This window comes from Sturnira hondurensis, unplaced genomic scaffold (assembly GCF_014824575.4).
Source record: "Sturnira hondurensis isolate 20B ecotype Veracruz unplaced genomic scaffold, ASM1482457v3 Scaffold0019428, whole genome shotgun sequence".
In the NCBI taxonomy this organism is placed as follows: domain Eukaryota; kingdom Metazoa; phylum Chordata; class Mammalia; order Chiroptera; family Phyllostomidae; genus Sturnira; species Sturnira hondurensis.
In genome coordinates this window covers 2786916-2811934 of record NW_028092059.1, presented here as the reverse complement: position 1 = coordinate 2811934, position 25019 = coordinate 2786916, and the positions used below count along the sequence as shown (strand labels likewise).

At 37.1% G+C, this 25019-nt stretch overlaps 1 pseudogene; it reads left to right on the top strand.

Moving 5' to 3' along the window:
- The first annotated feature begins 14651 nt into the window (after positions 1–14651).
- The window catches only part of LOC118974401 (translocon-associated protein subunit alpha-like), a 188597-nt pseudogene continuing 178229 nt past the window's right edge, over positions 14652–25019 (top strand).

The following is a 25019-nucleotide window of genomic DNA, read 5'->3' as shown; positions in this document are numbered from 1 at the left end:
GCTTCTGAAAGACTAAAAAAATGCCATATTATTTTTATTTGTTTTTCAAGGGAAAAAAGCCTGAAAAAGTGTTAAAACAAAATGAGCAATGTGTGTAACTCAGTATCCAAATGCTTCTCCCTGAAGCTGTGGATTTGGATTGACTAGGGCACACCTGGACTTAGCCCCAAGGTTTAGAGTCCATTTCCAGGCCAAAACCCAAGTTTCCAGTTCAGGGCTCCCAGATTCCATTAAGACTTCCCTTGAATCAGGCAGGGCTAATTCAGCCTTGAACAATCAATCACTCTCACTCCATTTTGTGAGTGGGAGTGATTGATGGTTCTCTGCTGGTCATGGCTGACCCAGAGGTAGGAAGCAGACCTGAGCAGGACGCCTCATGTGTGAGTGACTTATTTGGAATTAGTCAGCTGCAAGGAGCTCTCTTGTTCCTGTTCCTTCCCTGGATAGGCACATGTCCTTCATGTTCTTCCTATGCATCCTCCTGTTTATTTCGAACAATTGTGGCTCATTCCTACCCCTTACTCTCAGAAAATAGCTGTGTGCCTGCACCTCTGTACTTGTTTGTGAAGCCCTCACTCAGCTACACCCCAATTTTTTTCTACACATTCATTTTCTATTTTAACTTCACTTTTTAGAATCCTATCTGCTAATTAATCACCTTCTTCTGTCTTCCAAAACCCGAGTTTCTGCTGTAGCTGTCCTTCCTCTTGTTTTCTCATAGAATTATTAGAGGAGAAAGAGAAAAGAAATGTAATTTGAACTGCCTTTCTCTTCTTTCTGACTTTTTTTTCAAGCATTGCAGGCCCGGGATGGAGGCACCGCTCCATGGCTTTGTGAATCAGTATGTTATGTTCGCTGTGCTTGCAGCTGGTTATCTTTCATTCTTGAGCATATTCATGTTGCCTTTCAGAGAACAGTGTATCGTTTTGTAGATGTTATCATTATGGCCTTTTTGCCCATAATCACCACTGCTGTTACAGTCACTACAAGGAAATGCTCTCCCACTCATTTCTCTGATAAGAAACTGCTTCGCATCCACACACTTCCCATGGTCTACTGGCGGGACTCTGACAATTGCAGCAAGGGTTTCAAAGGGAGACTAATAATGTACACAGTTTTCAGGATTGTTATTTTCCCCCAAACTCATTGAAGTTATGAAAATCCTTATGAAAAATGATTAGAGAAGTAGCAAAAATTCACAAACACAAGGCAAAACTCAAAGCGGTTCTTTTCATTATTTTGGTGAAGAGAAAATGGGAGGGCCTGCTCTCCTTTCCTGTCTCATGGCAAATCATGATTCTAAAACACAACCAACACACACACACACACACACACACATATGAAGTTATTGGCAGGTTCCATTAAAGAAAAAAATACAATTTCAATAACCTAGAAAAATAGCCAGTGATTATCATACAGGTTACAAATGATAGGGCAATCATTATTTAATATGTAACATACATTCATTAATTCCACATTAAGGATGTAAACGACTATATGGATCTACAAGATATAATTTGAGAGTTTTATAAAAATATGTATATGCACACCTTTAAGAAATAGTGTACCTTCATAGATAGAGATATAAAATAGGTAAATAAATTCATGGAATTCAAAGGAGTTAAATATTTTGTACAGATAAGAACATGAAAACAGATTATTTTCTAAACATAGTTGAATCTCTTAAAGAGAGATATTTTTTCTTGAAGGACTTTAAAATGTTTTTTTTAATTTTTCTTAAATAACAAATGTAATAAAAACAGCCTACATTCTTTTGTAACACCTCTTTTTTTCCTTTTCTGCTTTCTGTTAGGAGGTACAGAAGACAGGAAATAACATAATAGAATGCTAAAACAACAACAAACAAAGAGTAAAGGGGTTGGTCCATGCTCCATTTGGTTCAGGATGTTTTTTTCTAATTTTATTTATTTATCTTTAGAGGGAAAGGGAAGGAGAGAAGGAAAGAAATATCAATGTATGGTTGCTTCTGAGTCCCCTGCTGGGAACTGGCCTGCAACCCAGGCATGTGCCCTGCCTGGGAATCAAACCGCGATTGTGTGGTTCAAAGGCCCACGCTCAAACCACTGAGCTACACCAGCCAGGGCTGGCTCAGTATGTTTAGTAAGTGTTGAACAGTCAGCCTAGTAGGCTCCCTGTATTGGGGTTTGGAGGCTGTTGTGGGGGGAAGCAGACAGTGTGGTCAAAGGGACAGCAGGCTTTGCCAAGTGTCATAAATTTAGCCACCACCCTTGCTTCAGAGCAGCAGGGACAGTCTCTCCTGTGCTCGGAGTGCAGCATGTGTGAAGCTCACTCAAGAGGGAGGTACAACTTAGATGTCCTCAGGTGGAGCTGGAAGCCCACCCTGAGCAGTCATTCTACTCCCTCAGGGCCATGGTGCTGTCACAGAAGCAACGTTGTATAAGCCATTGCTGATTCATCAAACTGTTCCTTCACTGTCAGCTCACACTCTGATCGTGAGAACATGAACTTGGAAGGGCAGGGAAAGGAAACCAGAATTCTTTCATCATCTCAAAAGTCTATTTTGCTAACTCCCTCTAAGATAGGAAAGAACACTGTTGCTAATTTTCTTATTGAATAAAGAAACCATTTTTTGCCCTGTGTGGGTAGTTTAATTGGTTAGAGTGCCATTCCAATAACGCCAAGGTTGTGGGTTCAATTCCTGTCAGGACACATAAACAATCAATCAATGAATGCATAAATAAGTGGAATAACAAAAGACATCTCTCTCTCTCTCTCTTCTTTTTTCACCCTCTTCTCTTTCCCCCCTCCTCAAAAAAAAGAAAACAAACCATTTTTGAAACCAGAGCCACTAAAGGCACATGTGGCTTATAGCACAGGAAATGTCATGGTTCATAACCAAATGAGAGCTAAGGCACTATCGAGTTATTTATTTATTTACTGTATCTGCATATCAGAATGTGTGTACTGATGTTATTTGGTCAGATTATTGTTAAGCAAAGACTATGCTGCGAGATATGATTTCTTCAATGATAGGGACAGGGAGATGCATATCAAACATACATAAACATCTGAAAGCAGATAAGAAAATATTGGCCTTGCTTCACATGAGATGAAAACAAAGATAGGCAAGAATTATTATCTGAAATAATGTAGAACAAAATTGGGGCCAGGTATGTAGAACCTGCAGGGTCTGGAGTTGCAAGCAAATGAAGAGTAACAGTTTTAGATGGAAGTTGTTAAAATGTTGCTGCACTTGGATGGGTAAACAACTAATGGAAGTATATGAGATTTTAAAAGGTAAAGACATTCCTCATCTACCAATAAAGAATAATTGAACATATTTTGAGGTTTAGTCCCTTTATAATTTTGAAACAAGATCAATTTTAAAACAAAATCTTATTTCTGCAGTAATGACCTTCAATCCAAATCGTGGGGTTTTTGTTTGTTTTGTTTTTTCAGCCTGAAGAATGAGAACAATTTATTTTTTGCAGACAACACAGAATATCTAAGGGGCAGTTGGTCCTTAAACTTATACATGAAGCAGCTACATTGGATAAAAAACACCATTTATATAAAATATGAACAAATGTCTATTGGTACATGATAATAATTAAGTTATGCCCCTTATTGTCTCAGATCACAGTATATTAAATGTTATATATATATATATATATATATATATATATATATGTGTGTTTGTCTGCATGTATATGTGTATTTAGTGAACATATACATGTATATGTAAAAATAGACAAAATAACGTAACAATATTTAAAGCAGTTTCAACTTCTTACAAGGAGTTGATTTTAGTTCAGCTTGGAGGAGAATTATTTTGTTCTTGGAAAAGCACACAAGTGGGCTCCTTAGTGGCAGAAGGGTGAACAGAGCATGGGCACATTTTTCTGGAGAGGAACTGTGACCTGACCGCGGAACTGAACGCAGACGTTAAGTCTGCATTAACGTTAATTGGGTATAGCTTTAGTAGAGCTTCTGTAGGCTTTGTAACTTTAAGGAAAATGTGTCTTTGGTCTATGTGGATTAGATTACTCCAAGCCTTCATGAATTTATATTGTTGTACTTTTTCTCAAGACTAAAGGTCTGAACTTCACCACAAACTGAAAGAAGGATATGGGAGAAAACGACGTGGGATCAGATGGCCTAATTGAACACTGGCTGGACTATGGATGTTCTGCATATAGAAATGTGGATTGGTAAACCTAGATATCTATTCTGATTTTAAAAATATATCCAGGTCTATGAAATTTTACATCTTTGCTGCAGGTATAAGAATAGTTCCACTTCTAATCATTTTAGGGGAAATTCTACCTGAGCATAATAAATGAATACTTGAGAGGAAGATCTCAGACTGGAGTTAGAAGGAATTATTTCCTCCCTCCGAAACCTCATAGAGCTACGACTTGATAAGTGGGAAGAGCAAGCTCTCTTGAAGGCAATTCAATTGACCTCGACTTTAGGTAACCATCTAGAAAATAGGATCGTTCAAAGGCTCTTTGCATTGCAAATCCTTTCATTCATTTTAAGCATTCTGGGAAGCCCGTCCTGGGAAAGAGGAACTCTTCCAGACTTGGAACTGAGTAGCAAAGGGAAAAGGAGCACATACTCTCTTAAAACCAGATGGGGAGCACAGCTCCCCATCTCTCAGAAGAGTTATTTCTGGAAGGTCCCTAGCGGCTGAAGCAGCAGGGAGAGGGTAAAGAAGTACAGGGCGTCATCTATTCCTGATGTCCACTTGGTAGCCCCACAGTCCTATTCCGTTTTGACCCCAGCTGGTGTTCAGTTCAGGCCCTGACCATCCTGGCTTGTGATAGACTCCAGAAGTCAAGGGCTCAATCCTCCACAAGTCTTGACTCACTGAAAATGCCAGTGCCAGTTCAGGCATCCCCAAGCCACCCGGGCTTTTGATCAACTGGCTACCCATCTAGGGGTTTCCATAACGTCTTCAACTTTAGTAATTCACTAGAATGAGTCCCAGAATTTGATAAGGTGCTATCGTTATGACAGTTTTATTTTAAAGGTTATAGTTCAGGAACAGCCAAATGAAGAGACACACAGGGGCAAGGTCTGGGAGGGTCCTGATCTGAATACTGTGACGTTTCTTTGTAAAATCAGGACAGATTATCTTCCTTGCATATCAGTGTGTTAATCGGGGAACACCACTGAGTTTTAATGTTCATAGTTTTTACTGGGGCTTTATTATATTGGTATGAGTGATTAAATCAATGGCCACATGATTGAACTCAATCTTCACCCCCTCTCCCTTCTCTGGGATCTGGGATGGTAGACAATCTCAATCCTGGAACCAGTGATTGGTCTCTGTGTTGACCAGACCTCAATGCTAAACTATCTGGAGTTCTTCTATGAGCTTCCTCATTATCATGAACTCAGAAGTGATCCTGAATAACAAAGACACTTCCATCACTCAGGAAACTTCTAGAGTTTCAGAGGCTCTATGGCAGGAACCCAGGAAAAAGACCAACTTTTTCACTATACAACATACCTCTCTTATAAGTTGGTAGAGATGCTTGGTATAGTTGTCTCTTAATATTCAAATATAAGCCAGAGACATCATATTTGGAGAGAAATCTGACCATGTTTGTAGTCACTTTGGGAGGAGACAGGCAAACTGGATAATGCTTAGGGAATAAAAGTTGTTTGTTTTTAAAGGCATTTTCTTCTTGGCTTAAAGAATTGCCCGAGTTTTGGTAGTTTGCAAAATTGTAATTTGAAAAACTCTCAGGCAAGACAGCCCTTTTGTACCTGTATTTACTTCTAAAGCATGTTTTATACAAATCAACAAATGCCATCTGTCCAGATAAGGATCAAACACATCGAAGGGTCATTCTGACTAAAGCAGAAAATGACTGTGCTCACTAACTAGAGCTACAGAGAATGCAGGCTGTTGTTTGAGAAAAAACGCATGCAGTACCACACGTTAGGCAAGCATCGGATGTACTGTTTGCTTAGTCTTTCTTTGGCTGATGAATGACGTTCCATTTTGAAGAAGCAAGACATACGATGCAGATGCTATCACTGTGCACAGGAAACTGGCAAAAAGTACTTAAGTGATTTTCTAAGTTTACTCAGAAAGCCGGTAGCAGAATTGGGTCAAAAGTCCCATGTTTTATTATTATTGCTAAAGCAAAAGAACCTAGAAAAAAGGGGTTTGAAGGGTTAAGTACAAGGCCTTAAATTGATCATTTTTATCTTTTGTTTACTTTTATGTCATTCTACCCTTTCTAAAGCATCTTTTAGGTCACAAGTACATTTAGTATTTGTTAATGCCTAGAGGTTCTTATGCTTTTTAGAACTGGTTCATAATCTCTATTTTTTCTTAAATTTACCTTACAAAAAATCCTTTCTGTATTCTCAAAAACTGAGACACGAGGAAATTTCTTTTTCAGTGCCCCGCCGATGCCAGTTGGTTTTGTGGTGGAAGTGATCAGATAGCTAGGTGTGGTTCCGTTGAACTTTGTGACACTGGGTCTACTCTGTAGGGATTTTTTTCTTAACTCTAGTGAATAGTAAAAAACAATTGTTTACTTTTTGGATAAATTCAAAAAGAATTTTGGAAACAGAGAAAAATATCTGTTTTCTTATTTTTCTTATTTCCTAACAACAAATAGAATTAAATTTTATTTTATAAAGAATGTTCTTAGGTCTGAATTTTCTCATTCAAAACACATTAAGTTTCCAGATACTTACAAGTGCATAATTACAAATGTATATCATTAAAATAAAGCTATATTAATTAATGCAAAGCTGCCCCAGGGCCTAGTAGCTTTTGGATACCATAACAAAATTACTTACATGTAGTTTTCTCCTTTGTCTAAACATGTTCATTCCTTTCTTAAGTTTTAATTTTGTAACTTAATATAAAGTACATTTTGGAAATGTGTATAATTTGTTTAGGTAATGTAAGCCAATTTACTAAATAATAAATCTAATATAATAAAAATTACAATGGCTATAGTTTGATCACTGAGGCATATTTTATTTAGTGGTATATATTACACAGTATATAGTTTAAACTAAACTACTAGAATATTAATTTTAATTAAATGCTTTTTCTCAAATAAATCCACTACTTCAAATGCAAAACAAAATATCTATGTAAGTCGAAAACATACTGAATTGAATTTTTTCTTAGATTATATTTATCTAAGAGGGAAATACAAGTGCAAATTTGTCCATTGTGTCACAATACACATTTTAAAAATATTTCAGTTTGATAATTTTTAAGTTTTTTTTGGTTTCCATTAGAAAAAAATGTGTTAGAGTTGATGTTTGGCAATACCTATTATATACTGTAATGAACTAACACCACTGTCTCCCATCAGAGTCCCAGTGCAGGAAAGAAATAGCAGACAGACCTTAACTGGTGTTTATGGCATTAGCTAACCTGGATTGATGAAAGATTTCCTAGTGAAAGTGTTAGCGGGGGCTACTTTAATGATTGGGTAAAAAGAGTTTGCAATAAGCATATCAAGGTAAAATAAATGGGTGTTTTAGAGGTTACTCAGCTTCAGCTTTATTGATATTTTTGGTTGGGTGTTTCTTTGCTGTGGGAGATTGTTATGTGCATTGCAAGATATTTAGCAGCAATCCTGGCCTCTACTCACTAGCTACCAGTAGCATCCCTCTGCCACTGATTGTAAAAACCTAAAATGTCTCCAGTACTGCCAATATTCACTGGGGGACAACATCATCCCTTACAGAAGAACATGGATTCAGAAAATACGTGGAAATAGCTTTCATTCCACATTACGTATTTTAATGCTCCTCTGTGTAGGGTTTACTTTATTAATTGACTCAGAAAACACACTTCTTCCTAATACTTATAAAGCCCAGACTCTGAGCGGATTATTTCAAATTCCAAATTATATAGTCTGAATTAGTTAATTTTACTGTATAAACCTAATAAACATTGCATTAACCGGAGGTTTAGAAAAGTTTACAATATTTTTAGATCTCTTTCAATCAACTCTTACTAATATCTCTGTCTAAATAAAGCTTTGGGAAGCTGTGTTATAATTTGCACAACAATGAAATATGAGGCAAAATATTGATTCTCTTGTGGTTCAGCTTGTTTACCCACAGGTCATTCTTGTCTATTATCGGATAGAGTAATTGGCTAGTTTGTGTAGCTGTAATTTTTCCAACAAAAACCAAAACAGTTATTGTTGAGGGAATATCTTTAATAAGAGTATTCTGGAGTTCAATGAAATATATGTCATTTCTACTGAAATCAGCCAAGTGGTTGGAAGAAGTCGTGAGAATGTGAATGAAATTAGGAAAGGAGTTGGAAAGACTATTGGGATTGGTCATGTGAACTGCAGAAATTGTTGCTTTTCTCAGCCTCCCTTCTTTACTGATGTCTAAAAAGAGAGCCTGAGCTCATCCCTCTGTTTCCTAGCTGTAATTACTTCATGCTGTTCTCTGAATATCTTCACTGGCCCTCTATCTTTCAAGAAACTTTACACTTTTGTCTTTATTCTAAATGCCAATATAGGCTATCTGCCAAAGTGCCTTACAAGCCTGTACTATTTTTTTTAATTGAGCCCCTTTTCTAACTCTCTCTTTTATTAACTTTGACATTTTCAACATTCAAATTTCAAAAGCAAAGAAGTACTTGCTTATTTACCAGTTGGAGTTTTTGACTACATGACAATAACAAAAACACTGCAAACCACTCATCTCTTAATTCCAGTCCTTCAAAAGTCATGGTGAACAGGACTAGCGTTTACCCTAAGGATCATCTGCTACGACTTCCCATCAGAAGGGAACTAAGTGGGAGGCTCAAAATCAAACAGAACTGAAATCAAATTTCCATGTTACGTTATAGGAATTGTATTGAGCAGGTTCTTAAGTTTGCTGAATCTCAACATAACTCTTTTCAATGGGAATAGGTGACACTACCTTATACAAATGTATGAGAGAATGTTTTATGTTCTTTGACGCATAGCACATAATAAGTATTTGTTTTTCTCTCATTATTCCCATTGGAGTAAACCCTTAAACAAAAATCTATAGCTGGGATTCCTAACCCACATTATAGCATTTTTATTTTAATTCAAAATTTTTGATTAGGTAATATATGCCCTGGTTAAAAATTCAAGCACAACAAAATATAGTCAGTGAAAACACAACTTTTCTATGAACAACTACTATGATCATTTTTTGTGTATGTGTGTAACCAGTTAGAGATAGTGTGTGAACATGCAAATGAAACTCACATGCACATTTTCCTGTTTGACACCAGTTGTGACATACACTGCACACTGTCCTGCTTCTTGAATTTAATATGAAATCTATTTAAATTTTACAGGGTCTTTTATTATTGCCACGTTTAGTTTTCTAATCAAGAATATCCTGCCCTGGCTGGCATAGCTCAGTGGATTGAGCGTGGGCCTGCGAACCAGACGATCAAGATTCAATTCCCAGTCAGGGCACATTCCTGGGCTGCAGGCCGGTTCCTTGCAGGCTAACTACCAGCAGGGGACGCACAAAAGGCAACCATACATTGATGTTTCTCTCTCTCTCTCCTTCCCCTCTAAAGATAAATAAATAAATAAAATCTTAAAAAAAAAGAATATCCTCAGTGACTGTAATATATATCTATATGTACAATATATATATATATATATACACCTTTATATCTTTCTACTTATAGTTATCTCTTCATATTTCTCGCTGTCTTGATCAATACCTTTAGAAACATACTTCTTCGTTATTTCCCTGAACTGAGCACTATATTAAAAAATACAGACCACTGTGGATGTCTCATTTACCTCCTCTCTGTTTATGATGTAATGGTATTAGTATTAAGTACAGTACAGTACTTAGATAGTGTCTACACAAATCTGACTTTTCCAAAACATTTTGTTCATAGAACATTTTATCCTGAATGGTACTAAAATAATTAAAACATCAATATTTGGCATAAAGTGACTCAAATTCAGGTGGAACATTCTCTGATAAATATTTAAGATTAAATATCTAGTTCATTACAAATGCAGCCTGATATGCTATAGCACAAACACCAGTTTGTCTCCATAATAATAATAAAATTAATGTAATAATCCAGCTGACAGCTGTGTGGCAGACAATTGAAATTCCTAGTGATTTCATAGTTCCAGTAGAGCCAAGATTCTAGATTTAAAAAAAGCCTTTCTTAAAATTGTGCTCTTCTTATGGTACATTAAGTACGATTCTCCTTTACAGAGGTGACAATGATCATGAAAGTTTCTTATGGACCTTGGCAGCAAAAATAACTTTTTGTGAATGTGTTTTCTTTTAAATTAATTAACTTTAAGTATTAAATTATCTACAGTGATTCAGACTAATCTTTGCTTGTTGCTTCATTTGACTTTGTTAATTTTTAAATTAATGCTCATTCAACTCACATGGTGAGAGGAAAAAAATTTTTAAAATAAGATGATTTCCTATTTCTCAAATCTTAAAGGTTTATAAACTGAGATATATAAGGTTTGTTAAAGTAAACAGATGAGGGTTTTGTAAAATATTATAAGCATACATGGACTTTCCCCCCCCCCCCAGAAGAAGACCCAAAGCTTTCAACAATTATTTAACAAAGGTGGACCCATGAAAATATGAAGTAAAAAAGTCATTGCTCTCAATAAAGAATCTCTAGAGAAGAGAGCTAAACAGAAAAAGTGGTTCAATGTTCTACCCATATTTCTGGGAGATACTGGAAAGCATATTACTTAAGAATGCAAACAGATTTTTTAGGATGCTGTAAAACCCTGGCCCATGCACTGCAGGTGATTGGAGCATCATCCCATGAACCAAAAAGTCCATAGGATGATTCCTGAGCAGAACACATACCTAGGTTGCTAGTTCAATCCTCAGTCAGGGAGCCTATGAGAGGAAATCGGTCAATGTTTCTGTCTCACATCTGTGTTTCTCTCTCTTTCCCTCCCTTCTCTCTCTCTAAAAGTAATGAAAAAGTATCCTTGGCTGTGGGTAGAAGAAGAAGAAAAAGAAGAAGAAGGAGGGAGAGGGGAGGGGAGGAGGTGGGGGAGAGGGATGGGGAGGGGTGGGAGGGGAGGGGGAGGGGAGAAGAAGAATAATGCTGCAGAGCAACGGTCCTTTTTGGCACCAGGGATTACTTTCATGGAAGACAATTGTTCCACCAACCAGAGTCGGGAGATGGTTTCAGGATTGTATTCAAGGTCACCTCCTGCCGTGTAGCACAGTTTCTAACAGATAACAGGCCAGGACTGGCACTAGTCCATGGCCCCGGAGGTTTGGGACCACTGCTGTAGGGAATCTTCTTTCCTTTTTCCTAGATAAGGATTGTGCTGACTGGTTTCATCTGTCAACTTGAAAAGGTTATGGTACTGAGTGACTTAGTCAAATGCCAACTTAGGTGTTGCTACTAAAGTGTTTTGTACAGTTAACATCAACTATGAGTTGACTTTAAATAAAGAGTATCATCCTCCTTAAAGAGGGTGGGACTCTTGCAATCAGTCAAAGACCTTAATTAAATAAAAAAAGAAACTATGAGATTTTCCAGGGAATAAAATAAACTGTTTCAAGACTGCAATATCATTTGGTGCCCAAGTTTTAAGTCTGCCGGCCTGCCCTACAGATTTCAGACTTGCCACCCTCTGTGATCATGTGAGTCAATTTCTTAAAAAAATATATATATAATCTAACTCTCTATATATACATATACATACACACACACACACACATATATATATGTGTGTGTGTGTGTGTGTGAGTGAATAATCTTTACTTCTCTGGAGAATTCTGACTTTTCTTGATGTGGGAACCAACATTAGAAATAGACATCATAATAGAAAGGATCAACACATGTGGTGATTGAAACCTATACGATTTTATTAGCCAATGTCATCCCAATAAATTCAATGAAAAAATACATTTGGTGGGAAATTTCTTTCTAAATTTCAGCAGCACTGGGGTATTAAAAAATAAAGTTGGGCAGGGTGGGCTAGTGCAGAATTAAGAGGTACCTCCTGATCAGATATTCAGAAATAACTCCAAATACCTGGACTGACTAAAATCAAAGGAAGCACTAGCTATTGAGAAGACAGCAGAGGATCCCAGCTGAGAAAGTGTTCAAGGTTAGAGAGCACCAGGTAGCAGGTTTAACAGTAAAAGATGGCTTCAGAGTTCCAGAGACGGGGGGGGGGCTCTCTGTTTCAGTTCTCCTGACTATGCAAGATTCAGGATTTTCCTCATCATTTTTCTCTAGTCATCATGAGACATTACAATGATCTTGTGATATAATAAATACTGTATATCACAGAGTTTAATATACCAATACATTATTTTCTCATAATTCTAAAATTTTACACTAGAAAGTTTGACAAGTCTCAAAGAGTGTTTCCTTTTTAGTGTAACAGAAAAGTTGTCAGTCGATTTAAGTTTATACAAGAGGAGGAATACAAAAATATGTTGTCAACTGTAAAACAGAAGAACTCACCATATCATATGTACAGTCACTGCATGTTCTTCATACTGGGCTCATAAGTGGTGTTTTGGACAAGTGATACAGTTGAAAATGTCCAGAAAACACACATTAGAAAGATTCAATGTATTTGCACCATAGTTGCAATTTCTTCTCCCCAAATAGCCTTTATTTTGTAATTATTTTCCTAATTAACAGTATCTTGGAAGACTTGTAAGGAAGTTCAATTGGAAAAAAAGCCAACAAATTGCTATTACCATTTCTTAATGTCAAACACAAGTTAAAAATGAGACTCAGTGTGTTACTTAATTTTGTTAAGTGTTCATGGTATAATTGGATTTTATCCTTTAATTTATATAAACTTGAATTTTGCTTCTTAAAACAAAAAAGAAAAGCTACAAAGAGGTCACAAGGGAAAGTTTTTTTGTTATTTGTTTTTTAAACTGTCATTGGTAATTTTTATTTATGCACCATGGGAGAGCTTTAATAACTGTGTTGTTTTGTTGATTGCATGAGTGTATTTGCATTGGTCTTTCTTCTGAATACCAAGGCATGCTCTTTCATCTTACTCACACGTGGCTCTACCTTGGATCAATGCCACATTCCCCACCTTCATGAATGATTAACTCGTGTAGTTTATTGCTAGTAATGTGTGCACTTGACAGCAGATGATATTTATTTTGGGCAGGGTGAATACAGACCTTGAGTATTTGATCAGGGCATACTGGTACATAACGTATGTGGCACACTTTCAGGGAAGAGATCACGGTCCATATCCTCAGGTTGCCCTTAATCTTCCCTTTGCATTGTCATAAGAAGGGACTTTTTAATTCACTTGATTGTTCGCAAGTTACCTCCAACTCAGCCTTGTCATTGCAATTCGTCACACTTACACCATGTGCTTTTATGTGCTGTGTCTCACTGAAGTCTGCGCACATCACTGGTGCTCCAGGGTATACACCTACAACAAAGATCTCAAACATAGTTTAAAAGGAAATGCCATAAAAGAAAAAAAAAGCTAACGGTCACGGTTGCTACTAGAGGGCAGTTCCCATAAACCCAGCAGGGTTTCCAACTTCAACCACAGCTAAACTGTAGGGGCAGCTATCAGCGCAGCGGTTCCAGTATGATTATGTGTAGTCACACTACGGCATTATCTTTTCTTCTTCTTCTTTTGTAACAGGGCCCTCCTACTTAATCTCAGCTAAGAGGTAGGAAGAACGTAGATTCTTTGTATTCCCTTAGCTCACTGGTGAATTCTATAAAGAGCAGAAGGTGCAGGCTGACTTTCAGCTACAGGAAGCAATGACTCTGCCCTCAGCGCTATTGTGGGCTGCATTCCCCATCTGAAAAACCCCATAACTCAGCTGTTGATAACTTCTTTCTCAAGACTGGCCACACCCGCACCACGGGATTCTTGAGTGCATGCAGTGTAACTGAGCGGAACTCACTTGGGAACGTTGGGCATTCATAACCCCAGGAGCCCAGCCCTGGAGACTTACAGTCAGTAATTCTGGTGTGGATTGTTGGAGGCTGCATTAACAAGGATTGCACATGATAGTGATTTACTGCCTAGTATACAGTGCAGTGAAATATACAGGTACAGTGATACCAAGTAACAAGGTCAGTTGGGCAACAAAAGGGGGAGGAAGGGAGAGTATTATGCAGAGTGTAGAGAAAATGTGCTCAGGAATGAGGTAGGTGCTCTATTCTCTCAATCACCTTTAATTCTCACAGAATGCTTAGACATAGACCATATCGCTTTATTTTAATCATGGGAAAAATTTTTTTCTTCAATCATTTTCTCTACCTAAATTAGGTGTGAGATGAGTTTGTAAGGGCTTTCCTCTAATTTTTCTTGGAAAAAAGAAAAACAGTGCTCATGGAACTATAAAATTTAAACAGTAGATTGCATGGAATGCCCAGTCATAATGTGCATTCCATGTTGTGTTGGTTTTTTTATTTTTTGGAAAATATGATGCGTTATGCGTGTAATATTACTTTTATATTAACGACTTAAGTTCTAAAAATTTAGAAGGTTAACACTACGCAGATCGATTTTCTCACAGTTCTGTAGGTCAGAAGTCTGCAGAGGTTTAACTCGTTCTTCTGCCTTGAGTCTCACAGGCCACAGATGAGGTGTCAGTCAGCTCAGGCTGTTGTCTTGAAGCTGATGAGACAAAGGTAGGGGATGTGCTTACAAGCAGATCTCAGTTCCCAGCAGTGGGAGTGCAGGGTGCCTGTTTCCTTGCTCGCTGTCAGCCAGGAGCCCCTCAGCTCCTTTGGACCACCTGCGCTTCCTGTCATGTCGTCCTCTCCGTCTTCAGTCAGCACAAGTGAGTCCAGTTCATGCTGTCAATTTCTGACTTTCTGTTCTGCTGCGTCTTTTCTGATGCCAGCCAAAGAAAGTTCTCTGCATTTTAGGACTCAGGTGATGAGATTTGGCCCATACAGGATAACATTAATATTCCTATCTTAAGGTCAGCAGACCTGCAACCTCAATTACATATGCAAAATTCCTTTTGCCATATGTTGTCATGACCTGAGTTGTGATCCAAAGAGCAAAGATACCAGAATATAGAATAAAAACTTATTGCATCAAGATTCCCTTCCACTAACTTCAGGAAATCATGTAATATAAATACACACACACACACACACACAAAACAATGGACTTCTCTGGTGCTTGTTTTCCTAATGGTTTTCTAAGATATTTTCTCCGGGCTTTCTTGGACCTTTCTCCCTTCTCTTTTTTAACACTTTAAATATAGGAGACTTGCTACATTACAGTTCAGGCTGGGCTGTGGTATCTGGGAAAAGAATCTTGCTTCTTCCATTGGAGGAGTGAAGATCCTTTGGAAGGCAATTTAAGGCTGGGCTTGTAGAACAGGTGGTAGACAGATTTGGTCCAGTGACTATCTCTGGGAGGGGTATCCTGGGCTACAGAAGGGTTACTCTAAGGAGGAAGATACAGCAAAGTACCAGAGAGGGTGTGGGGAATGAGAGAATGGCAGCACAGACCACCTGATCATGAGGGCATGGCATCCACCAGGGGAAGGAGGTGGCAGAGGGCAGATGCTTGCGATGATCCCCTCTGGCTACACCGTCTGGGCTCAGCCTGACTTCCTCTAACACACAGCTCATCATTTTGAAGTTACAAGCCTAAAGGAAAACTTCAAACATGTCTAAAACATCCAAAAATGCACATGCTGAATGATCTTTCCAAATTAATCAGTATCAGAAAATTGACAAAAGGATGATGAGTAGCAGGCAGATATTTATTAATCCTTCTTTTGTAGTTTTGCTCCCCTCCCTCCTCTTGCACAGACTCTTCAGGGATAAACCTGCTTGCCTGTATCCCCCTGAAGCACTTAAACTCCATCGGATAGAAATAATCTATGTGTCCTCCTCATGACTGGCACAGTTCTCATCTGCTGTGGCTGGGCAGAAGAGAGCTTCATGTTTAAATGAATCACAACCATTTTCATATCTGAGTGGCTAATGCAATCATATCCTGAATTAGCTATTTAGAGCCCCATCTCCATATACTATCGAATGTTCAATGGCCTGGGGACAGTAGTTTGGATTTTATATTCAACTTAGTATCCATTTGTCAGGATAAATAGGGCTTGAAACTTGATGGTGAGACTTCAAGCAACTATTTAAACAATGGTCTCTCATTTTAATGTTTTAGATAGCAAGCTCTTAAGTTCAAGGTCCATGAGGAGTTACATTGCTTTGTTCAGCAACCAGCAGAGATGAGAGCAAAAGGAAGTGCTTAATACAAGTATGTAATGATGATTATTAATATTGGGATACCTGTGAGCAGAAAAGTTCCATAAAAAATTCTCTCATCTATGGGCTTTGCTAATATGGAAACAGATGATGATCATTTTGGATTATCTAGTCACAGGAGTATATATAAAACACATTTTTCCTTATATGTTATTTTTTAAATAATGAAAAAGTAAAGTCCTTATAAACTGGGGCAGTACTGGTAAGGCAATGTTTTTAATATATTGTTTTACTGTGAACATTGTATTTTCCTCTCAACAAGCAATGCAAATCGACTTCGTTTTTATTTTTATTTTTTTTAGTGGAGAAGGCTTATTAGAAAAAAATGGATAATGGCAACACTAAGGAAAGCAATTAGCTTTGTATAAAACACAGTGTACTGTAGGAGAGTATGCAAACTCTAAATAAAGCTTTTTAGTTTAGAGCCACCAAAACACTATTGCAACCTAAAAATAACTTTCTTCTCATTACTTTGAGCCCACAGTCACACCTAGAAGGACAAGAAAAAAACACCGTAAATGGTTTCATAGATGTCCTACAGAGAGGTTGAATTGTATGTTTTTAATTATATGCATTAATGTCTCTTAGAAAAAAAGGCCCAATAACAATGCCTTCTCAAAGGTAATAATACTCTAAAGTAAGTTACAAAATAATCACTTAACTGTGTATTATATAGGAGGTTTTCGAAGCAGTGGAACATTTTCTAATTATCTGGCAAATACTTTCAGAGTGCATTCATACTTTGCTCCTAAGTTTTATTCTTTAGGATTGTGTACCACAGCTTTGTCACATAATCCATGGAAATCAATGGAAAATGTTCCTGTGTTAACGTGTGATGCATAAATATACACACAGATTATGAGTCATTTGCATTCATTGGAGAGTGAGCAGGGCCTATGTGTGATTTAAGTGTTGCCTACACTGGAATTGCACAAATATCTCCCGAACCCTTTTCTAGCTTCTGCCTTCCAGACATATTACCATTAAGGTTTCATCCTTTTAGCATAATGTATTTTCTTAACCCTAAATCCATTTGCAGTTTAGAATAATCCTTTAAACTCTTACTCATCATTTTCATTTTAATGGAATAAGTCTATATATCATTTGCAAACTGGAAGTTAACTAATATTCCCAGCTGTGGATCATATTTTAGAGAGTGAATGAACAGGGCAGTTAAGAGTAATTGGGTGGTTAATACCACCAGTTAATTATGGCAACCTAAAAGCTGTATTTGGGGGCTTGATGCCTACAAGACAGAAAAGAGAATACCAAAGAGAGAGAAAGCAAGTCCTCCAACTGCTTCTAAATTTCACCTAGTCACAGCTCCTCCCAGATTGTTAAGGATCACGTTCCCATTTCCCTTTGTACTGTAGAGAAAATTTAATTATGCTGCAGAAGAATACAAAACACCATTATTTTGACTCAGTAAGAAGAGATACAATTTTTTTAAAGAGAATAATTCCCATTACTTTCTCAAGCACAGTGCTGCTCATTTGCATTCGTATCCATAATGGGGCAGAGCTTGCCTTTCCTGGATGCATAGTAGTAGGATACTCTTGTGAGAGCACTCAGTTTTGTGACAGGAGCTACCTTACACTTTGACATGTTTATCAGGTTTTAACTGGACAGGTCTCCATCCAAATGCAGAAAATCTTTCAAGTTCATTATTTTTCTGCAACTGAACTAAATTTTCTAAAAGTCCTAAATTTCACTGATAAACACACACACACAAAAGTTGACATTCACTCCTTCAAGAAATGCTATTTTCTTGGTGCCACCTGGGAGACTCAGTCTCTTCCAACCCAGGATTGCTTCTTTTGTGCTCCTCTCCAGGACAACGCATAGGTGCTGGAGAAAAGTGACAACATAGCATGAGAGTGGTCTGCGTGGGGTCAGTCAGATGAGGCTGTGAAAGAAATGACTTCGAAATAGCCCAAAATATCATTAGTGGCCTGTCCTATGTAATACACCTTTTTGGGTCACACGAGTACCATTCGGTAACAGGCCTACACCCCCCACTCATTGTTTCTGAGTTGTAGCTCTAAAAAAGTGATAGTGACGTGAATGGTTCTTGTTTATAGAAACATATATTTCATAAAAAATACAGAAATTGTGTTTTTTCTCTGGTGGAATGAAATTGATTATTGCCCTGATGTTGAAGAGTCATATATTACAAATTTATTTTGGCACTTCTGACTACTTAAATAAGTGTGTGCTCTTTGAAATCTTCTTTCAAATACTGGTAACATGTTCCTCATTCCCCCAGAAATTAGTTAAATAAGACATTTGACATGTACTTATTTTATGTCTGTATGAGAACCATGATTTTAACTGCAACAGGTTGTTCTCTGATGGCTTCCCCTGATCTCTGAGTGTAACTGCTCTTCCCTGGTCTCTGGTGTTAACTCTGTTCTTGTTGTATTTACCGCTGAAATTCTCACTGGATATATAATTAGAAGTCTGTTTTCTTAACATGGGTAGAGTGCAGGGGTCCCCACCTTTCTGACTCTCACCTCCACTCTCACTGGTAATGAATCCTCCAGCTAAGCCCTAGTTTAGTCTGTTAATTTACCCCTTGCCCTGAAGACCTGATGGGCCGTTTATTGGTCAATCCGAATGTTACCTCCCATGTCCCTAATGTAGGCATGCAAAAATTACTTAATGTCTACATCTCACAAGGAAAGAGAATCAGGATACAATCTCTGATGTTGTCTCTGCCTTAACACATTTTACTCACATTTTTACTCTATTCACTTCTCTTGATATAAGGATACTCTCTAAAACAATTTCATTTCAGAGTTCCAAATGGACTTAGAGATAAGAGGTGTTCTACTTTCTCTTAAAATTGTCCATTTCCCTTTTTTGGCTTAATTTTTCCTTTCGGGGCTAGCCTATCTGAATGACTCTGGCAGCATCTTTGCCCGATTCTTACTGTTCCAAGCCTTTCTTCCCACAGGGCACAGTTCTCGAGTCCCACCCTAAGCTCTCAAGCCATTCTAGCTTTCTTCCCAGGGATAGAAACTTTCCTCTCTAAGTTGCTCAATTTCCTTTGTCTTTTTAAATTTTTTATTGTTGTTTAAGTACATTTTTTTGCCTCTTCCCCCCACCCCTCTGTACCACTCCAGCCCTCCCTGCTTTCCTCGATTTCTAGCTAGGTCCCCATGATTTTAGGAAGTAAAAGGTGGAGTGTAAATGTTATTCCACTTCTTAACAAATATCTTACAAACATCATTTCACCTCAGACTCAAAAACAGCCAGCTTTGAAATTCAAGGTTGAAAAAAATGATGCCTTTATCTAAGGCTGTAATGGTCTTCTCCAACCCTGGATAAAAGAAGTAGATGGAATTAAACTGGCTTATTTTTAATGAACAATATTTCAGGGAGTATCTGAAACTTAACAACATACCTATGGTCAAATGTTATTTATCCCCTTTTTTTGCATGTAAGAAAATATACATGTAGATGTTATATAGCTTGCTTGAACTAATAAGCTAATGTAGTTACTGAATGATAGTCCTGAAATTTGAATGCAGAGCTACTTAACTCTTTTCTTTACACAAGGCTGCATTTCCTAATTTAATAAAAAATATAATAAAATGATAGTATCCATTCATATCTGTCCATAAAACTCTACTATGTAGTAATAGAATAATGAACTCCCCAAAATCCTAAGCTTCAGAATCTGTGAATATTTTATAGCCTGTCTAATACGGCAGGGAGGGGTACTAAAGTTTTATATGTAATTAATGTTATTAATCTTCAAACCATAAAATAAGAACATTATCCTGGATGATCCTAATGTATTCAGTGTAATCACGTGGTGACTTGAGGTGTAAGAAAGAGGCAGAAGAGTCAGAACCAGAGAGATGGCATCATGAGAAAGACTTGGCCGGCCAGCGCTGGCTTTAAAGATGAAAGGGAACTATGAGTCAGGCAATGCGGGCAGGTTCAGAAGGAGGGGTGGGCACAGATGTAAAGATAGATTCTCCCCAGAACCTCCACAAGAGAATGCAGTTCTGCTGGTACCTTGACTCGAACTCAGTGAGACCCATTTCTGATGTCTGACCTTCAGAATTGTAAGATAATAATATTGTTTGTGTATTGTTTTAAACCACCAAGTTTGTGGCAATTAGTAACACCATCAACAGGAAGCCAACATATGTGCTAAAATAATAACTCCTTAGTCTCTTGGGAATTTACATGTTCTGGATAATTTTTTTACTTTCATTTTTATTGTGGCAAAGACTTCTTACCAAATACTTTTCACCAAAAACTGTGTTAGCCTCCACCTTCACCCGCCTTGTCCCACCCACACCCTAAGTACACAGTGAAATATATTTATTGGTCTCCTCTGTGGCTGTAAATCAAGTAACTGTGTGTCATACAGTGGGAAATGTTTACAAGTCATGCATGTCATCTCCTGGCCAAGGTTCCTAAGAAACAATTTCCTTCTTCTCTCCACTTACACAGACTGGAGGCCACTGGCCTATAAGCTGCCTGGGGTTCTGCATCATCCCATGGCAAAAATTGCCATCTGCTCACTGTGGACACTGGACTGTTGCATGGGCAAGAAATAATCTATCATGCTAAAGGCCCCAAATGTGTGGGTATATTTCATACATCTTCTAACTTAGGGCCTTGATTATAGTCCCATTCTGGTCCAGTCTATTCTCCAACCCCTAAACATGTCTTCCCGTAGAAGTCTAATTACGTAAATTCTTCTCCTCTCATAGACACACTTAGGCTTTAGCCACATTTTATACTCATCACTTTCTGGCCATGCTTTTTTAATCATTTTAAGTTTTACATATACATTAGAATCCTGAAGAGAATGGGATTTTTAGAGAGAGGTTTGTGTTTTCCTTTAGACAAATTTTTACAAGTGTGGCCTTGGGTAAGTTACATAGACTTTCTAAGCTTCAGGAAAATAGGAAATTCCTTCAACTTTATTAAGAGCATTTATAATGTATCTGTAACTAATATTATACTTAATGGTGAGAAGCTTCATATTTTACCCCTAGGATTGGAAGCAAAGCAATATACTTGCTCTTAAGACTTTTTCCAACATAGTACTAGAAGTTAGGCCAGCATAACCAGGTAAGAAATAAAGAAGAAAGGAATAAAGGAAGGAAGGAAGGAAGGAAGGAAGGAAGGAAGGAAGGAAGGAGAGAAGGAGAGAGAGGAAGAAGAAGGAGAAGGAGAAGGAGAATAGAGAAGAAGAAGAAGAGAGAAGAAAGAAAAGAAAGAAAAAAGGAAGGAAGAAAAGCCATATTGACGAGAGATTGAGAAATACAACATTTCTGCTTGCAGGGTGCATGATTACAAAATTCCAATGAATATACCAAAAAAATTCCTTGACTAATAAGTTCAGCAGTGCTACAGGATATAAGATAAACATTCAAAATTAATAGTATTTCTATATATGAGCAACAACATGCGAACACTGAAATTAAAAATATAAGACCACTTATGATTGCTCATTTTAACCAAAGGAATGCTTAGATACAAATCTAACAAAGTATATACAAAATTTTCATGCATAAAACTACAAAATTCTGATATGAGAAGTCAAGGGAGTTCCAAATAAATAAAGACACAGAGCATTTGTGATTTATCAATTCTTTTCAAATAAATTTAATATAAAATATCTATTAAAATGTCAGCAAAGATTTTTATAAGTATAGAAAATATTTTCTAAAATGTATATGAAATTGCAAAGGAACTGGGATAGCTTAAGACCATTTTGAAAAACAAGTTAAAAGTGGGAGAAATCAGTCTACTCAGTTTCAAGATTTACTACATAATCACAGCAAAGGAGATTGTACAGTATTGATGAGGGGATAAATGCATAGATTAATGAAAGAGAATAGAGAACCCAGAAAATAAATATCCCCAAGTGATTTTTTTATGAAGTTGCAAGATGTTATCACTGGGTCAACCTAGATAAAGGACATATGGGATCTCTCTGTATTATTTCTTACAGGTGCATGAGAATCTAGAATTAAAAATTTAATAAGACCAAGTTATTATCAATGGACCAGCAGCATCGACATCATCTGGCAGCATACTTGAAACGCAGAATCTTAGGTCATGTCCTACACCTACTGAATTAAGAACTGCACTTTCACAAAAGCAATTGATGTGCACACACAATTTTGAGAAGCAGCGCTCTGGACAATGCCAAAGACTGTGGCATTTAAGTTACCCCGATATTTTGTTGGTTTGTGTTTTTGTTCACTTTTCATTTTCCAGATTATAGTTTCTTATGCATGACAAATATACATTCTGTAAAATAAAACAAAAGAGATCCTCCAATTTGAGTATATTATGTCTTATGTTTTTTCATGTCATTTGAGTTCCTGATATATTTTCCCTCTAACTTTACCACAAGAAATTCTACTAATTCTTCTAGTAATACTATTAGAATTGCTAACAAATGCTTTTTAATGTTTTTAAATTACTAAACTACCAAAACACACTTTATTTGTTAAATTTATTTACCTAGTCAATTAGGATCCAGAACTGTTTTTTACTGTAATATATTTTATTAAAAACTGTGCTGATATATATTATTTTAATAGTATTTTTGTAATATATTTAGCAATAACAAAACACATGCCTTTACTATTCCTTAGACAATAAAGTGACTTTAGAAACTGGCACATCTTTACTATTGTCCATCACAAATAGCAATTGCATCACTTTTTCTCTGGAGTCCTGAGTCATGTGCCCATGTGGTCCAAGTTCCCATTCAGTGTTAAAGTTGTAACCAGGCCCTTCTGTCTTCCCACCTTGATCTCCCAAACACAAAACTTTCTTTCTTCAGAATGCTCTATTCCTCAGCTTTGCAAAATAAAATCTGTGTTTTCCTAGGCTTTGAGTGCTTGTGGGGTTATAAGATCAAAATAACAACATTAAAAAGTACTTCCAAATATGTATCCTGAAATGACCAATGGGAGCTTTAGTCCAGGAGGATGATACTCCATATGTATTTTGAGTTCAGAGTTAACTCTCTGTTATATTATTTGATACAAAATAAGTATTTATTTTATATGGCTGGCTTGCTGACCATCAAGGTAGGCCATGAGATAAATGATAGATAGATGACAGATAGATATAGATACATATATAGAGATACTATACATAATAAATTTGTAATAAAACATGTATATATACATTTTCTCACTGAGTTGCCACTATATATAATTACATGAGTTTAAGAAATTGTCTCAGCTCTTTTAGGAACAAGTCATTTATAACTCTTGAAAAGATGATTCAGACCAATCACACCTTCTCTTAGAAGTATAAAATAAAAACAATGGAATCATTATGACATTGATTACTGAGAAAGATCATGATATAGAAGGGGTAAGAAAGAGTCCATCAACATACATGTTAATCATGGTTATAGTTAGAAAGTATTGATATAAAGTTATTCTTAATACTTACTGAGCACTTATAATGTACTCTTCCTCATTTGACCCTCATAACAATTCTATGAGATAGGTAAAACAATTGTTCCATCTGTGGAGATGAGGAAGTGGAGGTTCACAGATGTAATTAATTAGCCCAATGTCAAGAGAATGTAAGTGGGATGTAGGATCCAAACACAAATTTGTCTGGTGAGGAGACTGGGCTCTTAGCAGATTATGTTTCTGTACCAGAGGAAGCTGTTTGGTAGTGGAGTAGAAATAAAAAGTCCTTCGAAATACAAACAAAAATTTAAAGTAGGAAGTTTTTTCACTAAAGATGACTAATCTGAGGTCTTTACAGTTTCCAAGATTCCAGAATTCCACCAACTTCAGCCTCTTCAAAGTCCTGCTGAAGTTCTTGCTTTTGAAGATTCAAGTTATCTCAACATGCAGCATGCAATTCAACTCATTTGGGGTTTTAATGGATCACAGACTCTTTAAAATATAATCAGTCCTCCAAAATTATTTTATAGTGGAAAGAAAATAGTCCTCCTAGCTACTGTGTGCATCTACTACTTCATTTTGTCTTGATATGAATCTTTCCATAAGATCAAAGCCATTGCAAGGTCCCCCATCTTCAACTACCTACTATGTTTTGTTTTGTTTTATCCATGATCTTCAGTATTGCAAGAAAATCTCCAAGACTCATCGCAGTAAAATTCTATCTCCAATTCTGCATTCCAGTTGTCAGCTGATCCATGGCTCAGATACTGTGACGCTTTCATGCTCAATAGAAACACGGAATAGGAAAAGTACCCCACACTCTTCTATTCACCCCCACCCTCTTTGATCCCACTAGGACAGAGGTTTTAAAGTTCTAAGGCCTTGGGCTTCCAAAATCTTTCGATAATTCTAATGAAAGAGTTCTTTCAGCTTTCAGTTAATCTTTGTAATCTTCCCCTCCGCCCCACTACCAACTTCCTTGGGAGACAGGCATAAGTCCAACAGAGCCAGAGGACAATGTGAGTGACCAATATCCTAGCCCATACAGGATTCAAAATTTCCCCTCTTCTCTAACACTGATCCATTGTCCTTGGAGCAATTTTGCATGCCTCTTAGAAGTTATGTTTTCTCTGAGCTATATATGAAAGTTGAAAGATCAAGGAAAGACATTTAAGGCTTTAAAAAAGATTTTTATTTATTTATTTTTAGAGAGAGGAGAAGGGAGGGAGAAAGAGAGGGAGAGAAACATCAATGTGTGGTTTCCTCTCACACACACCCTACTGGGGGACATGGCCAGTAACCCAGGCATGTGCCCTGACTGGGAAGCAAAATGGTGGCCTTTGGTTGGC